Here is a 22,297-nt window from a genome sequence, read left to right on the forward strand (position 1 = left end):
TGGGCGTAATGGCCATTGGAACCAAAGCGCGGAGAGGCGGCGCCAACAATCACAAGGCTGACACAGTCTGTGCGATTCAGGTATTTTACTCATAGTTTTTTAGATTGCCCGGAAGATACTGGTTACTGGTGTGATGGGCTCCAGCCAATCCCGGTTAAGTCAGAAGTAGCCACCGGTATTTTGAAAGTGTCCTTTCTAAGAGTTGTTCCCCCAGGAGTGAGGAACCAAGCCTCAAGCTCCGCAAAAGAAGTGAAGAAGAGAGTGGTGTCGTGTCTCCAGAACTGGAGTCCCGGCTTGACTTGACTGAGAACTGTGTATGGGTTGCTCCTATTTCTACCCCAAGTGGTGCCCATCCCCCAGGTGGTTGTCCTAGTGACCAGGAAAGTCACATGCTTCGTGATGGCCACCCCCTATCTACCCTAGTCCAGTCCCCAGTGAGAAAGCACCTAACTGTATGTAAAGTGTAAATGTGGAAACACTGGTGATTATGTGCCCACATAAACTGATGTGAGAAATAAACCTTAAGGCTATGAACTGGCTATAGCCACAAACTCTCGCAGTGTAAATAGTTACACCAGAGGGCACCACCGCCACCAGAGCCAGCCTGTTTAGGGGCTTGGCTCGTCTGCAACCAGGGAGCACGTCCGTATATAGGGCCTTGGCTCACCTGCAACCAGAGAGCATGCCTGTTTATGGGGCCTGGCTCTCCACCACAAAGAGGGTACCTGGTCAGCACCAACTGTGGAGGCCGCCTCTACATCCTGCCAGAAGAGGCTGAAGGCGCGGATCCACCAGGCCAGGTATACCCTGAAGACCACCAGCCCATGAAAGCCGCCTCTACATCCTGCCAGAAGTGGCTGAAGCCGCGGCCAACGGGAGAGGAAGATTGGAGGAAAGGTCTGGGGAAACGGATGGCCCAGACCTGGTTACCAACAGGACCGGTGACCTGCCTCCTGAGAGGGTTTTGGGTGGGTTAACGGACTTGTGGGTGGAGGGTGGTGATGTCTGATACCTGGTGGTTTTAAAAATGTTTTACATGTTTTAATGTTTTATGCATTTTAAAATGTTGTCTTGCAGCCCGAGGACGTGCTGGTGATAACTAAGGGGGAATGTGGCGCCCCTGACCTGGTCAGGCACCACTGAGTACTGCACCCATGCTGGGGACAGTACAATACAGGTAATCCAGAAGGCTGACAGGGGTGTGGAACACAGGCGCATAGTGATCAGGTCTCACACATGTACCCATGGGAGGACCCCTGGGGATCCCAGGAGGGGGCAAGCCTTCACCTTCACTGGAATAGTGGAGGGGGTAGAGTCTCCATCTCCTCTCAAGGGGTGTGGTAAGAGAATCTGGTTGCTAGGTGGCGTAGGCAAGAACAGGAGAGGAGGAGCAGTGAGTCAGTTAGAGCAGAACTCCATAGGGCTCAGTGAGGAGCAGACCTGTGGGGCTGTTGCTGTCTAACAGCGCCCGCGCAGTGGCTACAGACGGGGGAGAACGGTCAACTAGGAGTGCTGCCTGAAAGCCAGCTTCAGCTAGAGAGTGCACGGAGTGGGAAGTAAGGAGACTGCTAGAGAGCACCAGGCCCAACCGGGCGGCAGATCCCGAAGCGAAGATAGATCCAGCTTTCTTCTGCTAAACCTGCCGGTGTGGGGCTCTTAAAGCCCACACCACAACACTACAAAAGCCGCAGCCACGTAACCGCAGTGAGGGCCCATAGGTCATAGGAGGCAAGAGGCTGGAGTGGCCTGGTCCGGGGAACAAGCATACGGCGAACGAAGGGGAGAGAGGCTGCAGCATCTTCCCTGGGTGACCCCCATAGGGACTCAAAGTCGGGGTCACCCCAAACCACCAAGGGCTAAGGAGGGCGAGTCAGTAGTCACCCTCATAAAGTCAGCCTGAAGGATACCTGGTTCCTACCTGGTTCATCTCAGCTACGCCCGGGTTACTCACCCTGCCATCTAATGTGAGTAAAAACCCTGAAAGACATTCCTGCCTGTGTGGTCATTCTGAGACTTGTGGTACTACAAACTTACACTGGGCCCTGGGGCTTGCCTCACTCTCAGGAGGCTATTCCAACTAACTGCACACACCATCAGCCCCAGGCGACCCTCAACCTGCAGTGGCGGTCCCTACTGGCCGCAATACTGAGAGTGGCGTCACGATCAAACAAGAAGATTTCCTACCAGTGACGGAGATCCAGCAACGTGGAGTCCCTGAAGGTAATGCACCGACACCGACACAGCACCGGCGGGGCTTCACATCGCCAGATGTGAAGCCCCGAGAACGCTGTGTCGGTGCATTACCTTCAGGGACTCCACTCTGCTGGATCTCCGTCACTGGTAGGAAATCTTCTTGTTTGATCGTGACGCCACTCTCAGTATTGCGGCCAGTAGGGACCGCCACTGCAGGTTGAGGGTCGCCTGGGGCTGATGGTGTGTGCAGTTAGTTGGAATAGCCTCCTGAGAGTGAGGCAAGCCCCAGGGCCCAGTGTAAGTTTGTAGTACCACAAGTCTCAGAATGACCACACAGGCAGGAATGTCTTTCGGGGTTTTTACTCACATTAGATGGCAGGGTGAGTAACCCGGGCGTAGCTGAGATGAACCAGGTAGGAACCAGGTATCCTTCAGGCTGACTTTATGAGGGTGACTACTGACTCGCCCTCCTTAGCCCTTGGTGGTTTGGGGTGACCCCGACTTTGAGTCCCTATGGGGGTCACCCAGGGAAGATGCTGCAGCCTCTCTCCCCTTCGTTCGCCGTATGCTTGTTCCCCGGACCAGGCCACTCCAGCCTCTTGCCTCCTATGACCTATGGGCCCTCACTGCGGTTACGTGGCTGCGGCTTTTGTAGTGTTGTGGTGTGGGCTTTAAGAGCCCCACACCGGCAGGTTTAGCAGAAGAAAGCTGGATCTATCTTCGCTTCGGGATCTGCCGCCCGGTTGGGCCTGGTGCTCTCTAGCAGTCTCCTTACTTCCCACTCCGTGCACTCTCTAGCTGAAGCTGGCTTTCAGGCAGCACTCCTAGTTGACCGTTCTCCCCCGTCTGTAGCCACTGCGCGGGCGCTGTTAGACAGCAACAGCCCCACAGGTCTGCTCCTCACTGAGCCCTATGGAGTTCTGCTCTAACTGACTCACTGCTCCTCCTCTCCTGTTCTTGCCTACGCCACCTAGCAACCAGATTCTCTTACCACACCCCTTGAGAGGAGATGGAGACTCTACCCCCTCCACTATTCCAGTGAAGGTGAAGGCTTGCCCCCTCCTGGGATCCCCAGGGGTCCTCCCATGGGTACATGTGTGAGACCTGATCACTATGCGCCTGTGTTCCACACCCCTGTCAGCCTTCTGGATTACCTGTATTGTACTGTCCCCAGCATGGGTGCAGTACTCAGTGGTGCCTGACCAGGTCAGGGGCGCCACAATTAACCCCCTCCATACCTGAGATTAATATTGCAGCTTAATTGAACTGCAGTACCCTGTGGTGACAGAAGCCTCAGGGGTGCCACACAAGCACTTTTCACCTTTGTATCTTATGTGCCCCCCTTTTTATTTTCACAGATTGTAATCTCTTATGAGCAGGGTCCTGACTCCTCTTTTCGAATTGTGGAACTAGGTGTTACTCTGTAATGTCTAATATAGGTCGGACATATTACCTTTGAATTGTAGAGTGCTGACAATATATAAGTAAGAATTATTATTATTATCTATCCTTATGACATTTTGTTCACCTAGGTAAGAGCAGTTTTCTACACTTAGCTACAGGCCAGTCTCTTCTGACCCTTCTAATTTGGAGCAGGAAACATCTGTTCTTGAATAAGTGGTATAACAACTTCTATTATCCTCTGATTCCTACTATTTAGCAATAGTTGCTTGACATAGGATTGACCTATAATGATATTGGTGTAATGCTCATGGAAGGTCAGTCGTCTGTTCCAGCTGATTGAAGCATGGAGAATTTTTCGTCTCTTTCCAGACAGTCCAGTGTATTTTATATGTCGCTTAATTGAATCTAATTTACAAAAAAATGGAAGAAACAGAATCTGGAGATGAATTGACTTGATGAAGGTAAATTGATTCCATATTACATAGAAGCATCCTATATATTTTATGGTGGTTGCATTTATACTGAATATAATTAATTTCATATCCCAAACAATTGATAACTTATTCTCTCCCCTAGACTAGCCAGGAAATTTCAGGGCCCCATACTGGAAAATAGTCTGGAGCCCTCCCTCCCCTATTCATATTGTTGCCCAATACATATTTTACATAGCCATTTTTTGAGTACTTATGTAGGGATGTGGACCCAGTCTGTGCAATCTTATAGGATTAGTGATGGGACACTGCCTTCTGCTGGCCAGAGAACTAGAAGTTACCTAGGACGCAAAAAAACGATCTGTTTGTTCCTGGAAAGAGGCTTTTTAGAGGAGGACCTGTTCAATCAGAAGAAAGGAGAGAAGAAGGAGATTGAAGCGCTTGGGAAGCAACCGGAAGGAGAGTTCTGGCGTGAAGATGTGCATGCAGGGGTGAAGGGAGAAGTATCCCCTGCAGAAGAATTGAGCGATACAGTGATGGCTTCGGAGCAGACTGCAACAGGTAGTCCGTGAGACCGAAGCCCCTGCACTGCCCACCAAGTTCCCAAGTACAGCCCACAAGATCGAAGCCCCCGCATCGCCCGCTAAATTCTCGAGTACAGCTCGGAAGACTGAAGCCCTCACACCGCCCGCCAAGTCACCGAGTACAGCCCACAAGATCCAGACCCCACTACACCTGTCAAAACTCAGACCCATACCGCACCTGTCAAGACACAGACCCCCACTACACCTGTCAAGACCAAAACCCCACGCCTGTCAAGATCCCCAGCAAAGACTATGTGGTCAAGCAGCAGATGATGCCAGTCAAGATAGCCATCCGTGGGTGACCCGAATCTGCCGGGCTGTTACTTCCTACATGGCCATGCGGTACCTGATGTGAGGACTGTAAAGGTAGTGATTTAAGTTTAGTTTGTTCCACAAGTTAGTGACTTTAATCCATAGAGATGGAGATTATAGGACCAGAGGACTAGAGACAGAGGCCCAGAGGTATATATTTCCCTTCCCCCCATAGTAATTTACGTGAGTTATCAGTCATTAGGGAGGAGTGTTATCCCCTCAATCTGTATGAGCTACAGTGTTGTTTATTGTTAGGGTAAGCCACAAACTGAAACGATTCTCCTTGTAATAATTTTTCCCCTGTCCTTTCCCTGTCCCCATTTGTGCATAAATAAATACAGTTGAGTCACCACTATGTCTTCCTTCTCTGTGTGCTGTATCCCGGGCCTGCTGTTATACTTACACCTTCCAAAGAGTCTGATCTGCGAGAAAGGAGTCTGGAGTATTCATGAGCTGCCTGCTAAGTATTCTCCAGCTGCTGGTTGATGGCCTATGTACAGTAAAAAGAAATTGTCAATCAACAGCTGCAGAGTGGGATGAAGGTATCTCATCAATAAGACAGACTCCTTACCTGCTCACAGGATGTTTTGGCAGGTATGTGATAACCATTTAAATACTGCAGTTGCTACTGACATCAGCATTTAAGTGGTTAAAAATGTTTTTACTAATCCTTAATAGCTATAGCAATGGCTTCTGATAAGTCTTTGGCTTTACCCATAAAGAAACAAGATAGGATGATGAAACATTACATTTATTCCACATACTCTCCACTGATGTCAACACACTTCTTAAATCAGTATTCCAAATTCTGTAAGCCTAGGAAAAAGAAGGATTTCGGTTGTGCCTCTAATTAGACATCCGTAGCAGCCATGGCATCAGAAATGGTGTGAAATTTGGTACCCTTGAGGGGTTTCTTCAGGTTTGGAAACAGATGATAGTTGGAGGGAGCTAGAGCTGGTGAATAAGGTGGGTGGTCAACCAGCTGGAAGCCCAGCTCTGCCAGGTTTTCCGTGGTCACTTGTGAGCGGAGGCGTCGTCTTGCAGGAACAAGATTACTTTGGAAAGCTTGCCGCGCTTTTTGGCCTTTAGAGCTGCCTCCAATTGGTCCAAAAGTTCAATGTAATACCTTGCATCGATGGTGGAACTCTTTTGAAGGTAGTCCACTAGCAGCACGCCCTCCTTATCCCAGAACACAGACACCATCACCTTAGTGGCTGATTTTTGCATCCTGGACGTCTTTGGATGAGGAGAACCACTGTGCCTCCACTCTTTCACTGCTCCTTGTTTTCAGGGTCATACAAATAAATACAGATCTCCTCCATAGTGACCAGTCAATCTAGGAAGTTCTTATCACTCCAGAAACGCTGACAAATGGAGTGGGAAGTTTTCAATCGCATGCTTCTCTGATCTGTTGTCAAAGATTTGGGGACCCACTTTGCAGATCACTTCCTCATGTCCAAATGTTCATGGATAATGACACAAACACGTTCATAGGAAATCCCCATGATGTCTGCTATTGCTTTACTGAAATTCGTGGATTCTCCAGGATGAGGTTGTGCACAGCATCGACGATCCCCGGAACAACAACCACTCTCGCTAGTCCAGGACGTTCCTCATCATTGGTGCTGAAGTGGCCCGTTTTAAATTTGGCAACCCAGTTCTTAACTGTGGAATATGAAGGGTATTGATCCCCCAATGTCTGCGACATATCACCATGAATATCCTTTGCGGACTTTCCTTGTAGAAATAAGAATTTTATCACTCCTCTGCTCTCAGTTGCTGTGAATATTGCATTAGACTCTGACATTTTGTTTTCCAGTGTGCGTAGAACACTGTCGCCATAAGCAACAAACACAACATTTTGAAATAATATGGAAACAGCCATTTATATATGCTAAATATCTCATTTTTCTTAGATTTTTCTTAGCAGTAATGCAGGTCTATATTCACACATTCATGGTTTTCATACTTTAGCATTATCAGAGTGCAAACTGCCTTTTTTGTACTTTTTGTCATGTTCAGTTATGCACCTGTTCACATTTCAGTTTGGTGAGTGCCGTCAGTCTTTTTGTCTATATTCTTTGTTAAGCACGCAGCATGAAATGTCATGAATGTCACGATGGGACTTTTCCAAAGTGATGTTTCTTTTCCATTTGTAGTAAGTAGAGTTGTTCACATCATTGGCTTTTTTATATGCAGTGATAGATAATTAACGATCACATCTATTATAAACACGGCCATATTTAAAGCTGTCCAATAACTAGTATGACAGTAATTCTACGATTTGAGGGGCAATTTAAAAATTAATAGTCCTTATCCATCTGCTAATTAGGATAATCTTTGAGGATGTATTGTTTCATAGAGATAATCTTGGCTGCAGATAAAATTCTTTTCGCGATGTTATCATTTTGAGAAAATTCTAATGAGCAAATGGCCAATCTCATGATATATTAGGAGTCGTTAGTTACAACTTGTTTTTAATTATGTTATTGCATTTAATTTAAAAATAAAACAAACAATATAGTCCATATTTCTAATTTTCTACCAATTTGTTTCTATAGCATATATGCTGATTTATGTGTATCCATGGTAATAGACGACAAACAAACATTTTGTAGACTGATTTTGCATTCCTGCTTCCATTTATCTGCTCCTTTACTTTTTACTAAAAAATTATCTACATAGTTCAACCAAATGTAAAGTTCACATGGAAAGTATTACTGCAGGACCTGACTATACAAGATTTGCATGTTAATATGGCATTCTATGCATTTGAGATGTTGACACTAAACTATAGAATATTTTTAAAGGCAAAAGACAACTGTAATCTCCATGGCTTCCTTCTTAATCATACTCTTGATATTCAGATATTAACTTACTGTGGATATGTCCCTATCTGTAATACATGCTGGATGGGAGTTCTGTATATCTCCAGGGTGCTTCTATCTACACTAGAGATGAGCGATCCTGCCAAGCATTGGATCGGTTGAGGATCACCAAGCCCATCTGAGATCACCGATCGGATCGGTTGAGGATCACCAAGCCCATCTGAGATCACCGATCGGATCGGTTGAGGATCACCAAGCCCATCTGAGATCACTGATCGGATCGGCAATCCTACCTGAACCCATTAAATTCAATAGGAGACAAAAGTGACGTGTTATAAAATGGTGAAGGGGGCTGTAAAAGAAAGAAAATAAAAATGGGTTAAAGCAGTACATAGTTAGGGTATGTGCACACGTTGCTTTTTTTTCAGCGCGGAAAAAAACGCACCCTCTGGCAGAGGGGAGAATTGTAAACAATGCTTTTTGAGAAAAAAGCATCGAAAACGCATGCGTTTTTCATGCGTTTTCCATGCGTTTTTTCATGCGTTTATCATGCGTTTTTCATGCGTTTTTTTAGGTGCGTTTTTTAAGACTTGTCAGTGTTAATAAAGTTGGTTGTACACAGACCTTTGGAAAAAAAAACCTGTGATGTCATTTTCTTCTCCACATTCTGTTTGGATAAATGGGAGGGCTTGGAATGGAAGGAGCACCATTTGAATTTTGGAAAAGTTGAAATAAACTTCGCGCACCATGTCACATTAGCAGAGCCCCTTGGGTACCTATACGTCAGAAAACCCCCACAAGTGACCCCATTTTGGAATCTGCACCCCTCAAGGATTTTATTCAGGAGTATATTAAGCATTTTGAATCCACAGCTACTTCACCCAAAATGTTGCTGTAGCAACAATATTCTCACTTTTAGGCCCGTTTCACACGTCAGTGAAAAACACTGACGTTTTTCACTGGCGTGTAAAACACGCACATGTCCCTCCTTGTGCCGTGAATCACGGCACACATGGGTTGTCTAAGTGCAATCCGGGCTCCGTTCTCCGTGGCCCGTGATTGCACTTAGAGATTAACTCACCTGTGCGCGCTCCCGCTCTCCATGGTGCTGATCGCTCCCGCGGTGCAGCATCCGGCTGGCGCTGACCCCCGCAGCAGCTGCTTCTGGGTCGGCTGTGTCGCACATCATGAATATGCGTGACAATAATGAGCCGGCTCAGAAGCAGCAGGGAGAACGGGCTGCAGAGGACATCGCTGGACGCCGGGTGAGTTAAAATGATTTTGAAAGCACGTTTTTTTCTGGCACGTGTTTCACGGACCACACCACTGCGTGGTCCGTGGAACATCAGTGATGCCAGAAAAAAATGGACATGTCTCCGTGCGGCAATCACGCACACGCAGGTACGCCGCACGGAGACACGTGCAATGACAAATCACTGACGTGTGAGCAGACCCATTCATTATAATGGGTCTGTGTATGTCAGTGATTCTGGTACGTTTAAAAAAAAGCACAAACGTACCAGAATCACTGACGTGTGAAACAGGCCTAAGGCAATGTGGCCATGATCCAGCGACACGGCGTCTAGTACACAGTGCCAGCCTTCCTGCAGCTGCCCATGCCCACGATTTGGGTTCAGGCTGCTGTGGAGCTCTATGCTACCTGCAGAGAACACTCTCGTCTCCGCAGCATAAATTGACATGCTGAGGCTCGGGAAGCTGCGCCACCGGTCAGTTTATGCTGCGGAGAAAAGAAGCACAGTGGGCATGGGATCTCCAAAAATCCTTCCACTGTGCTTCTACTGCACAACGCAGCGTTATGGACGCAGGGAAAACACTCAGCGCCCATAACGCTGCAAACCCTGATTGTGGGCACACAACCTAAAAAGCGTCAATGGATGAATGGATGTCAAATATATATAACGTCCCACCCCCGCCTGCATATTCTAAGCTGGCACCTTTAGTACCTTTCATGTGGCACTTAAGGGTGCCTAGCTTAGTATTTATCCAATAAAAAAAAAAAAAAACAATGAAAAAAATGGCGTGGGGTCCCCCCTATTTTTGATAGCCAGTCAGGGTAAAGCAGACAGCTGTAGCCTGCAAACCACAGCTGGCAGCTTCATCTTGGCTGGTGATCAATTTGGAGGGCTCCCCAGGCTTTTTTTTTTATTTATAAATAAAGAATTAAAAAAAAAATAACGTGGGGTCCCCCCAAATTAGATCACCAGCCAAGGTGAAGCTGACAGCTGGGGTCTGGTATTCTCAGGGTGGGAAGAGCCATGGTTATTGGACTCTTCCCAGCCTAAAAATAGCAGGCCGCAGCCGCCCCAGAAGTGGCGCATCCATTAGATGCGCCAATCCTGGCGCTTCGCCCCAACTCATCCCGCGCCCTGGTGCGTTGGCAAACGGGGTAATAAATGGGGTTGATACCAGATGTGTAATGTCACCTGGCATCAAGCCCAGCAATTAGTGATGTCACGGCGTCTATCAGATACCAGACATAACTAATTGACAGTAAACAAAAGCAAAAAAAAAATGACAAAAATTTTTTATTAGAAAAAACACTCCCCAAATCATTCCCTTGTTCTCCAATTTAATCAAAAAATTTTAAAAAAATGGGTCCGCAGAAATCCATATGGACGTCCCACGTCGCCTCTGGACCTTCTAGAATATGGGGGCACGTTCAGGGAACGTATCCCCCATTTTCTACGAGGGCAGACCCTCCATTTGAGGAGAGTGGGTGCTAAAAATCTGCACCCACTCTCCCCGGGTCACAGCTGCAGAGTGCGAGCAGCCAGCACAGCTCTCTGAACACAGTGCTGGCTGTCAGCTGCTCTGCTCATGTGACCGCACTGACCGGCGTCTGCTGTGAAGGAGGAGGGGGCCGCGGGGGATCAGCGCTGCGACCGGACAGGTAAGGGGGAATACCGAGGGAAAAGGGGGTGACCTGGCAGGGCCTGGGGGGCATTTTTCTGTCGCATGTGTTATTGCACATGCGACAGAAATCATAGGAGCAGGGCGGCCGGTGCGCTACTGTGCGCGCAGCCATGTTGGATTTTCGGGAGGGGGGTCGGGGGTCGGGGCGGGCACTTTGGAGACACCGGGGGCTTTCCTGGACTTTGCCAGGAAGTGAGGTCAACAGGAAACCTCTTGACCTCACTTCCAGGTAAATGCCTGCGTTCTGGCGTGCCGACAAAGGCCGCGGACCGCAACAAAAAAGCAGCTCACTGCGTTGTAGCTGCGTTCTGACCCCACATCATTGATTTAATGGGGAAGAGAACGCAGCCACAACGCACAAAAGAAGTGACATGCTGCTTTTCTTTCCGCACCGATTTTTGGCATCCAAAACACTGCGGAAAGAAACGCAGCGTGTGCACTGATTTTTCGGCTTTCTCATACACTTTGCTGGGAAAGCTGAAAGCATGCAATTTGCCACTGAAACGCTGCGGTTCTAAACGCAGCGTTTCCGCGGTAAAAAACGCAACGTGTGCACACAGCCTTACCTAGTCTCCCCATGGCTGCAGTGCTACTTCTAGAGCCGACAATTATCCCTCATCCATATTCACTGCTTTCCCCTTCCACCGGTGTCTCTGATTGGCTGCCGTTGGACCACACACCCCCTCTGAGACAGAGTCTATGATTGGTTGGAATCATAAATGGTTATTGGGGATAAAAAAATAAAATAATTGGCATAGTGTTCCCTCCTGTATTGATACCAGCACAGATAAAGCCACGGCTACAACCTGCAGCCCCCAGCCATGTGCTTATCTTGACTGTGTATCAAAATAGGAGGAACCGCATGAGGCTTATTTTTTTTTAAATATTTAATGGGTTTCCTCCTATTTTGATACCCAGCCAAGATAAAGCCCAACAGTTGGGGGCTGCTATTCTCAGGCTGGGGAGACGCATGCCTATTGTTGCGTGTCTCACTGTGCAACGGTATTGACGAAAGGCGGCAGTGGCGATGGACACCGGCCCAAAGCAGCAAGTAATTGTCATTCACCCAATCACATCCACACTCGGAGTCTCCTTGGCGAAGGAGAGTAGCACCCGCGAAGCCTGCAGTAGTGCCAGTGTCATTGCTTCATGTATTCCAACTACACATTTCTCAACCTTCTTATCGTATAAAGGTTCTCAATATTGGGGATGGCATAATGCTTGACAGACAATTCCAAAGCAGTTGAACTACTTGAGGTTAGCTATATATCATATTCTTGAGGAAAAAGTCTGGAACCTTCCAAATTTGAATTATAAAAGTTTTGATCACTTGTAATTTGGGTGATCACCAAACAACAATGATCAACAGGGAATGTAACAGATCAACATTTTTTTGGGGGGAGGATTTTAATTTTCCTTTAACTGATACACCGTAACATGCCTAGAAGAATTGGTACATCATCAGACAGATACATTCATTTTGGTGTTTTCCTAATTCCTTAATCTCCATTTTGGGTATAATGCAGACTGTATATTTAGTCTTATTTTTTTGCAACTTTTAAAGGGTTTTATAGCGCTCTTCTGGCAAAAAACATTTTGCTGTATTGCTCCCTATATGCTTATTATCTATTGATACTATGAGCGTTACCTTACTTATGAATGTACAGGGAAACGGTCATGATCCATGACCAGTATTCCCCGCTCCAGAGTTTCCCAGACACGGCCTGGTCATGTCAGGGGTTAACTCCCATCAGCCTTGTTCTGGTTTCAGGAGACACTATATCTGGGCGCTGCCCTGCATTCCAGCGCTGGTTATAGTTTTGCTCTGCAACCTGTGACTAGCTCTGGTGAGATTTCCTGTTTCATCTGACGCCTTGTTACCGTGCCCTGACCTGTACCCTTCCCCGTTTGTCTGTCTGTCCCAGTCCCTGACTTAACGCTCCTGTCAGTTGTTTGCCCATCCTGGTTCATCCTCCTTCCCGTGTTTATGTCTCCTCACCTTCCGGTCATGTCTTCTGTTCCCTGTGCCCTTTGTGTTTCCCTCTGCATACATGAACTCCCGCATCCGACCTTGGTTCTGTTTTCTGACCTGATTTTGATCCTCCCTTTGCAGAGACTTGACTTTCCTGGCTAGACTTTGACTACTTGACTACTCTATTGCCCCCTGGTGGTTCTCCTAAGGTTAATCTGCTGTACTTCAGCCTCCTTTTTGTTAAGGTATTACTTTGTCTCGCTTTCACTACTCTGCTGCCACCTATTAGGGAATATGCTGTACTACGTCTTACCAGCCTTTTGTACAGTGTGACAGAAACAACCTGTAAAAGCTAAACAGTACAAAATTTTTAATAAAATCAAACTGCAAAGTTGAATTTTAGCCCCAAATACATACATTTAAGTTAAATAAAGAAATTTGATGGCAAATGTGGACAACCCCTTTAAGCCAATTGATATATGGTGCTGCATGTTGCATCCTAGTTTGGGTGGATGGGAATATTTTTTTTTTCTTCCTATGCTTAGTTATAACAATATTGCTAGAAAAAAAATATTCAGTCTGGCTGAAATCTGCAATTTCTTATCCAATAGACAAAGAATATCAAATTCTAAGCAAGTTTATATCTAATTGTGAGTTTGTGTAACTCTTCTCTCTTTTCCTACCTTGAAAGCCAATATGACAGGGATCCAGTGATATATTCCAGTAATGATAAATGCAGCAGAGGAAAACATTTCTTTGCTTCCCATACTAGGAATTAATCAGTTGTTGGAAAATTACAAGCAACATGTACCGCCAGTGATGTGGCAAGAAAGCAAACAAAGGTACGGAAGATCGCTTATAGGTAGATGGCAGCAATTTGTATTGAAGACTCATCGGCATGTATCGTACCTATGCAGCGGTTTACAATTCATCTCCATTAAGAAACTTAGTGCGTATTTTCAAGAAAAGCTAATTTATCATTGTAGTGTGAGGGCATTGCTAAATCGAAAGACCTTTTAAATTTGCCATAATAGATTTCTAAACCGGTTGGCGCTCAGCACCTTAGTATTCGGCATATGCCTAAATATGTTCTCTAGCAAGGATGTACTACCATAGCACTGACATTACATATCCATGTCCATGCATGCAATAAGACGCCATATGTAACAGACCATATCTATTATTTTTACCTTTTTATGACACAATAGGAAATTTAAAGGTTTTTTCCACTTTTTGAAAAATGGACCCCAACCTACAAGATTTTTGTAATACAATCAGTATCTCGTACCCTGTTGCTGGTCCCGTGTGTGTTCTTTGGCTAAATTGGTCAACAGCACCCATCAACGCTGAAGCCAATAACTGAGTTTGGTCCCCTATGCCGTAAACAAAAGTAGAGCCGCTAAACTGGCACAATAAAGGATACTATCGACGTAAAATGTCAAAAGAAAAGATGTGACAAGTGGTGGGGAGTTGAAAAAAATGAAATTTGTATTTGTTTTCTTACAACAATTTGAATGATGGGGAGTCACACTTTTTTTTAAAGTGGAAAGCCCCTTTAAGCTTTGTAGGCCCCATAACTCAGGTTCAACTGCTACCTCCTCATCTTTACTTATGGATGCCTTAAAAATGTCCTGTTCATTTAACAATTAAGGATATGTGACCTGAAAAACACTGACTGTGTTGAACTTTCTGAATTTGTTGCACTATTTATTTTTCGTAATAGAAGTAAAAAGTGAAGTAAGGTGGTGTTTTCATTACCTATTACTAGATATGAGAGAATCTGAGGTTAGAGGTTCGAAGTTTGGGTTCGGAAAGTGATTACCAAACAAACAAAGTTTGGGTTCGAAGTTAAAGTGAGTCACTCAAGCGAGCAGCGCTATGCTTGGGTATGAGTGATGCTCAGCCCAATGCGAGCCGCGTACAGTGTTTGAACGCCTCATACTGAGAGTAACAACAGTGTGATCAAATGCCGAGCCAAAGAGGACGTAATAATATATGTTATCTTCAAAAAATAACCATCAATAATATTAAATATTCCTGTTACGCATCTACTAGAGTAGCAGAGATTTGGCTACATTTAGGAAGAAGGTTCATAAAAGGTTTTAAACAAAACTCAACTCTTTAACTTCTTGACCTTTCAGAGTATAATATGACCGTATATAATGCATGACACAAGCAATCAGACTAACGAGCTTCTGGTGCACTACCAAAAAAAACACAAAAAGGGGGAAACACTGGGATCACGATACAATGGAGGTACCTGTTGCTAGGGAGAGGGGTGAGAGGACACCTCCTGCACCCACCTCAAGCTGGCTCCTGAGCTGCCTGGTGTCTTTCAACCTGTCAGCCAACAGGAAACCTGAGTCCCTCAGCTGGCCCTAAACTCACTCTGTCTAGTGAGTAGGCCAACGAGGACACTAGACTCGCTACTTAACTAATAAATACAGAGGGAAAGGAAAGACTGATGGGAAGAATAAACAGACAGATACAAAACACCAAACTTCACCGTAACAGGCAGACTCTAAAGTAGCAGGTGGATGGGCATAGGAGAAAACCTCAGCAGTTCCTTCCACCAGGCTGGCCAAAGTAGAAATTATTCCAACAGGAGCAAGGACTGCTGGGAAAGCTCCAGTATTTATCCTAAATGAGTGTGAGCCCAAAGAAGCAACAGCTGACCTGCACAGCACAGAACTGTTGGCAGCAAAACTGAAATTAACTCATGAGGCAACAAAGGAAAGGAAACTTTGTTTAATTTAGGAGCCTAGATGGAGATGGGAGGCTCCAGTCCTACGGCTTTCACTGGTCTCAAAACTGCATGGAAATGACCGTGACAGTGCTATATAACAATGGCTGCCAGATCATGTGTCCCAAACCTCTGGAAATGTGCATCCTCTCCTTCTCTAACCCACAGGATTTAAAAGGATGACTTATTCAACTTGGAGAAGTTCACCATGTTACTCCACAACAACCACAATGACTTTGAGTCTTTGTTGTCTATGTCCCTTTGGCTCTTATCTTCTAGCCAAGACTACCGTAGTACAATTATTTCTTCCAAATATTCTGTACATCTGGAAATGTACATCCTCTCCTTCTCTAACCCACAGAATTCAAAAGGATAACTTCTTCAAGTTGGAGAAGGTCACCATGTTACTCCACAAAAACCACAATGACTCTGAGTCTTTGTTGTTTATGTCGCCTTGGCTCATATTTCTAGCCAAGACTACCGTAACACAATTTTTTCTTCCAAATATTCTGTACATCTGGAACTTTTATGTCCTCTCCTTCTCTAACCCACAGGATTCACAAAGATGACTTCTTGAAGTTAAAGAAGGTCACCATGTTACTCCACAACAACCACAATGATTCTGAGTCTTTGTTGTCTATGTCACGTTGGCTCATGTCTTCTAGCCAAGACTATAGTAATACCATTTCTCCTTCCAAATGTTCTGTTATAAAGGTTTTTTCCTCAATCATATTCTACTTTCCTGCTTGATCGATGTAACAAAAACTGGAATAAGGTTTGGGGAAGATAATATAAAATAATCATAAAGTCATCTACAGAAATGTTATAATGTTCACCATCACGGTTAGCCAGAATATTTTATTACTTTTACTATTGTTCTGTTGCTATCTATGTCAATAGGTATAACTTTATAGCCCATTGCTTATTTTGTTCCAAGAGCATTTTCAGTGCAAAATTGACTAACGAGCTAAAACAGCTCAGTGCACGCTGGAATAGCTGTATTTATATTTTTAGGTTATACCTGAGGAAGCTATGGCATGTAAATATTTTATGTTTTCGGAAGACAATCTTGTATTTCATGAATTTGGTTGCTGAAAACAGAAGGTAAAATGCTAAAAATGTGAAAAGTGAGTTGTAGTAATAATAATAATAATAATATATATATATATATATATTGTGAGGTAGCGTGGTCGGCTGCGCGGCAGAAGACACGGGATCCAGGCACCAATGGTCACAGCACACGGTTTATTGCACAAACAAAAGTCCAAAACAGCACACATGTGTTTCTCTGGCAGAAACTCAGGGAGTTGTGTTCACTCCCTCACACTAGGGACCCACGCCCATGTTCCTGTTTCCTTTTAACCCTAATTTCAGCCTGCAGGGAAACAGCATTAACCCTGGAGTGGAGTTTCTTTCTATACATGGAGGGAGCACAACCGGGGCGAGACGCACCGGCCGTCATAGACAACCCCGGTCACAGTCTCACATACCCCCCCCCCTCAGTTCAAGCGTGCGGGGTTGAACTCCCGCCATCAAACACGGGCCGCGGGACAAGGCATCGGCGCTGCCCTGCAACCTACCGGCCCGGTGTTCAACCGTAAACCAGAAGTTCTGTAGAGAAAGGAACCACCGGGTAACCCGGGCATTCCGTTCCTTGGCGGACCTCATCCAGACCAGCGGAGAGTGATCAGTCACCAAGCGAAACTGCTGTCCCAGCAGGTAATAGCGTAGGGACTCCAAGGCCCACTTGATCGCCAGGCACTCCTTCTCCACTACGCTATAATTCCGCTCGGGAGGGGTGAGCTTCCTACTTAAGAAGGTGACGGGGGTGTTCCTCCCCCTGAACCACCTGAGACAGCACTGCCCCCAGGCCGACCTCAGAGGCGTCAGTCTGTACTACGAACTCCTTCCGGAAATCAGGGTTGACAAGAACGGGCTGTCCGCACAGGACCCCCTTCAGGGCCCGAAAGGAGTCCTCGGCCTGCGGAGTCCAGCACACCATGACGGACTTCTTGCCTTTGAGAAGGTCCGTCAAGGGGGCCGATAGTCCCGCAAAATTATTTACAAACCTCCTGTAGTACCCCACGATACCCAGGAAGGCCCTAACCTGCTTCGTGGTCAGGGGTCTAGGCCACTTCTGGATCGCCTCAACTTTGTTAATTTGGGGCTTAATCACTCCTTGGCCTATTACGTAGCCCAAGTAGCGGGGTTCCGTGAGCCCCAACGCACATTTCTTGGGATTGGCTGTCAATCCGGCTGTTCGGAGCGCGTTCACCACCGCTTGTACCTGTTCCAAGTGGGTCTGCCACTCAGAGCTGTAAATAATGATGTCATCAAGGTACGCTGATGCATACGCCTGGTGGGGTTCCAGCACCAAGTCCATCAACCTCTGGAACGTGGCCGGAGCGCCATGTAACCCAAAAGGCAAGACAACATAGTGGAAGAGACCCTCTGGCGTAACAAAAGCGGTTTTCTCCTTGGCGGACTCCGTCAGTGGCACCTGCCAGTACCCCTTGGTCAGGTCGAGCGTGGTGAAATATCGCGCCTGTCCCAGCCTATCAATCAGCTCATCCACCCGGGGCATGGGGTAGAGATCGAACTTGGATATTTCGTTCAATCTCCTAAATTCATTGCAGAACCTTAAGGAGCCATCAGGTTTTGGTATTAGGACAATGGGACTAGCCCATTCACTCCGGGATTTTTCGATGACCCCCAGGCGTAGCATTGTCTTCACTTCCTCTGATATGGCTTGTCTTCGAGCCTCCGGTACCCGGTATGGCTTCAGGCGTACCTTCAGGTAAGGCTCGGTGACAATGTCATGTCGTATCAGACTGGTCCTACCAGGCAGCTCGGAGAAGACATCGGGGTTCTGCTGAACCAGCCGTCTGGCCTCTCGCCTCTGTTGCTTGGTGAGGGCTTCTCCAATCCTTACTTCCGGTTCGTCCTCTCCGGAGGTCACTGGAGCCGGGTTTGAATGACCCGAAGAGGAGGGAGATGGGGAAAAATCAACCATCAGGCTTTCCCGTTCCTGCCAAGGTTTTAACAGGTTGACATGGTATATTTGTTCAGGTTTCCACCTACCGGGCTGCAATACCTTATAGTTGACCACCCCGATTCTTTCCTTTATCTCGTAGGGGCCTTGCCACTGAGCCAGGAATTTACTCTCTGCCGTGGGGACCAATACCAACACCCGATCCCCGGGGTTAAAGGTCCGCACGGTGGCTTGTCTATTGTAGCGGCCGCTTTGCGTGGCCTGAGCCTCCTGTAAATGCTCCTTCACAATTGGCATGACCGCGCTTATGCGGTTCTGCATTCCTAAAATGTGTTCAATCACACTTTTATGGGGGGTGGGCTCCTGCTCCCATGTTTCCTTTGCCAGGTCCAACAATCCCCGGGGATGTCGCCTGTATAACAACTCAAAAGGCGAAAACCCCATGGATGCCTGTGGCACCTCTCGGATGGCAAACATCAAATAGGGAAGCATCATATCCCAGTCTTTCCCGTCTTTGGAAATCACCCTTTTGAGCATGGTTTTCAGGGTTTTATTGAATCGCTCCACTAAACCGTCCGTTTGAGGATGATACACAGATGTACGCAACTGCTTGATCTGGAGTAGCCGGCATAGCTCTTTGGTCACTTTAGACATGAATGGGGTCCCCTGATCCGTAAGGATCTCCTTGGGCAACCCCACCCGGCAGAACACAGCAAACAACTCCCGAGCTATAAGCTTCGCCGCAGTATGTCTGAGAGGTATCGCCTCTGGACACCGGGTGGCATAGTCAACGATCACTAGGATGTGTTGGTGCCCTCGAGTGGACTTTACGAGGGGCCCCACCATATCCATCCCTATCCGTTCAAAAGGGACTTCCATAATGGGTAACGGTACCAACGGACTGCGAAAGTGGGCCAGGGGTGCGGTAAGCTGACACTCCGGGCAGGTTTCGCAGAACCGTTTTACCTCCCCAAAGACCCCGGGCCAATAGAACCTTTGCAATATTCGCTCCTGCGTTTTCTTGACCCCTAGGTGGCCACTCATCAGGTGTTTATGAGCCAAGTCGAGGACCCGCCGGCGATACGGCTGGGGCACCACCAACTGCTCTACCCCCACGCCCCGTATTTCATCTACCCGGTAGAGTAAATCCTACTTAAGAGCGAAATGGGGGTACCTTACCTGGGCACCAGGCAGCTGTGCCACCCCGTCAACCACTGTCACCCGACTCCGGGCATGTATTAATGTAGGGTCCTGGAGTTGGGCTGTCCCAAACGTATCCGGGGACGCCTCCAACTCCGGGATGGGCTCGACCATCTCAGCCTCTCCTGCCAATACCTCTAGGGGCGACCTATCGGGTTCACATTCTGTCCCTATCATGGGGACCCCTATGGCAGGCGTCCCGGATTCGGGATTGTCGGGCTCAGGTCCCGTACTGTCCAATACCTGAGGGGACTTAGGAGGCCCCTTCCATAGAGTCCAAAAATACAGCAGATACCTTCCTAGGATCACGTCATAGGGAAGAGTGTTCATAAGTCCCACCTCATGTTGCACCTGACCGCAGGGTGCTGTGATGGTGACAACCCCCGTGGGATAGTCTCGGCGGTCCCCATGTATGCAAACCACCCCCACTGTACGTCCTGTGGCCTTTACTTCAGCCATTAGGGTTGATCGCACAAGGGTCACTAAGCTTCCGGAATCCAACAAGCCTGTAACCGGACATCCATTCACCTGCATTTGGCACAAGTGAGGCTCAGTCTCCGGGGAGACAAGGTCCGCGGTACACACCGCCTGAGCATACATTGAACTCCGCCGGGTAACCCCACAATCCATGGGCTCCGTGGTGAGTGGACACTGAGCTTCCATATGTCCCACCCGCTGGCACCGCCAACATCTAATAGGGAAGGAAACCCCCTTGACGAGTTGTCGTTTAGGGTACATAGCCTTCCGGACCTCAGGGACGGCGGGCGCGGCCTCAGACGGGACGGTAGCGGACTCCCGCACCGGTGTCAGCGGTGGGTCCTTGGCCCGAGGCTTGGAGGGGCCGGACCGATGGGCGGCACGGAAAGTCTCAGTGTCCCGTATCAAGTCCTGCGTAGCCACATGCCGCTCCACCAGGCACACTAATTGGTCCAGGGTACTTGGGTCGCCCTGTCCTACCCACTGTTGAATGGTGACGGGTAAAGTGCGCACAAAGCGATCAACCACTACCCTTTCCACCATTTGCGCAGGGCTCAGAGTGTCAGGCTGCAACCACTTCTTTACCAGATGCAACAAGTCATAGGCCTGGGAGCGTACGGGTTTGACTTCCTCATAGAACCACTGATTTACCCGCTGAGCCCGTACATAGGTATTCACCCCCAACCGAGCAAGTATTTCGGCTTTCAGGGTCTCATATTCTATGGCGTCCTCGGTACAGAGGTCCAGGTACGCTTTTTGGGGCTCCCCCGTCAGATAGGGCGACAATACCTCAGCCCACTGGGGGGGCTTCTCCCGCTCGGCCACCCGCTCAAACACCGCCAGGAACGCTTCCACATCATCCCCCGGGGTCATCTTTTGCAACGCTTGTCTCACCGTTTTCCGGACGCTGCCGTCGACACCCGGTCCCGGGGTTGTTGCTGCCGGTCCGGCACGGATCGACTTGGCCAGGAGAACCATCTGTTCTTGGTGCCTTTGTTCCTGCAATTGCAAGGAGTGCTGCTGACGATCCAACGACCGGAGCAGGTGTGCATTGGTCTGTTGTTGCTGTGCATTAGCCTGAGCCAGCTGCTTTAGTATGTCCTCTATGGTGTCGCCGGGTTTGGGCTGTAGTATAGCCGCTCGAATCCAGGACATGCGCTACTGGGTCACCAGGGTTGGATGCTACACATCACCGGGCTGGCATGCCCGCATTCTCAACCATCTATGAGGTAGCGTGGTCGGCTGCACGGCAGAAGACATGGGATCCAGGCACCAATGGTCACAGCACACGGTTTATTGCACAAACAAAAGTCCAAAACAGCACACATGTGTTTCTCTGGCAGAAACTCAGGGAGTTGTGTTCACTCCCTCACACTAGGGACCCACGCCCATGTTCCTGTTTCCTTTTAACCCTCCTTTCAGCCTGCAGGGAAACAGCATTAACCCTGGAGTGGAGTTTCTTTCTATACATGGAGGGAGCACAACCGGGGCGAGACGTACCGGCCGTCATTGACAACCCCTCACAATATATATATATATATATATATATATATATAGTATATACTGAATATAAATATATCCTACTGGGCACCAATATATATATATATATATACTATACTATTTATGTATATACTATAGATGGTTGCGAATGTGTTGATCTACGTACACAATTTTAATGGGATTGTCTATTAATGTAATATACAGTATGTGTGGGTCTCCTGAATAACCCCATACAGGAAGGGCGGAATGGGGATTTTGAGATGCTTTGTTCTCTCAGGAGATATGGTAGTACCAGAAGTGTCTGTCAGTGGCTGGTTTTCCTCTTCCCGTTGAAACAAACATTCATGCTCTACCGAGCGTGCATGTTTATAGTGTCGTCAAGAGAAAGAGCTGTCAGGAGCATAGTAACTTCCTATGTAAAGGTGAGTTAATCTTTATTATTTAATTGCCAATGAGATTTTTATAAAATTTTAATAATAAAGCTTCAAGCTTATTAGGGCTAAAATATATAATACCTTAGAAAAAAAGAAAGAGGAATTAAATGGATTTTGGCATATATTGATAATGAAATAGGGTCGGACTTTTAGCTCTAAGTCACAATTCTAGACAAACACAATACAACTGAACTAACAAAGAGTTCAACAGTTCTTATCTTTTATTGACCACATTGGTTAGAGTTGCTGTAAAAGGCAAAAATGGTGTTTCATCCTGGTGGTACCAGAATAAA

Source organism: Anomaloglossus baeobatrachus, chromosome 9 (assembly GCF_048569485.1).
Source record: "Anomaloglossus baeobatrachus isolate aAnoBae1 chromosome 9, aAnoBae1.hap1, whole genome shotgun sequence".
Lineage (NCBI taxonomy): Eukaryota > Metazoa > Chordata > Amphibia > Anura > Aromobatidae > Anomaloglossus > Anomaloglossus baeobatrachus.